Consider the following 1,251-nt stretch of genomic DNA (forward strand, 5'->3'; position numbering starts at 1 on the left):
ACAACCGTGTACACCATAAAGAATCTACAGTCTCATACAATATTCTGTATGCATTTGACAAGCCAAATACAATAGTTAAGTTTATGTTTAGATAAAAAAAAAAAAAAAAAAAAAAAAAAAAAGGCGAACAAACCACATTTCAATTTACAGAGGTCATTCCAGTGTTTTGACAATGTCATGCATTTCATACAAAATCCCAAAGCAGTCTCCTTATACTCCTTGGCATTATAAATGTTCACATAATGGAAGAAAGAAAACATCCTGAATGTGAAATGTCACTGAAGTGGTATAAAAAAAAAATAATAATAATTTAGGAAATCGATGGACATTTATAAAAACGGAGATTGACACGTCTGGAGTATTACGGTATACTGTTTGTGCTGAAATAGTTGCAGTTTTACCAGTTCTGTTTGTCTGATCTCTACAACTAAAAATACAATAAAACTGAATTTCTTAGATCAAACAAATAACAAATATTTATAGAATTATGTGATGATATTAAGATCGATCAAGTTGTCAGACCTTCAACCGACTTTTTTTTGTAAAATTTTGAGATACATTTTGAAACTCAACTCTTTAAGTGGATTAGTGTTTTTGGCAGTGAGGAATGTCTTGGTGGTATATGAGCTGGATCAATCAGCTCTCAGTAGTTATTGGATTGTTTCTCATTATGAGACTGAATAAAAGACTAAAATTATTCATTGTCAGTGAAGAGTTTGTTCATTTAAATTATCCTGAAGGAGACATTTTAGCTTTAGATTAAAAAAAAAAAAATTGCATTTATTTAATATCTCAGGCTCTTTTAAGTGCCTTGTTATAAATATTTTTTTAAGGGGAATGTGTACATAAAGTCCTGTTTACATAGATACATAAATAAAGATTAAATCTACAAATGATTAATATTTATCATGCAGGAAATTTCAACTGGAAGACTGACAAAGACTCAGCTAACAGCCAAAACATGTGCATAGCAATACAACAAGGATGTATACACATCTTAATAAGGCATTGGCACATTCAAGTTTAATCTAAGAGACAGAGAGTGTAAAGCACTATAGAAATAAATAGATTTGTTTCTTCTATTATTGCTAGTGATTTCAAAAGCAGTGTTCATTTCACCACAAAATATCTACATTTCTGACCATGATTTATAATTTCCCTAGATTCTTTGGAATCAATAGAAAAAAACATAATCTAGCCTATATCCAAAGATAAATGTATATATATTTTTTTAAATATAAAAACTTCTAT

Source organism: Embiotoca jacksoni, unplaced genomic scaffold, assembly GCF_022577435.1.
Source record: "Embiotoca jacksoni isolate LCO1_2020_lvr unplaced genomic scaffold, fEmbJac1.0.p SCAF_9, whole genome shotgun sequence".
NCBI classification, from domain to species: domain Eukaryota; kingdom Metazoa; phylum Chordata; class Actinopteri; family Embiotocidae; genus Embiotoca; species Embiotoca jacksoni.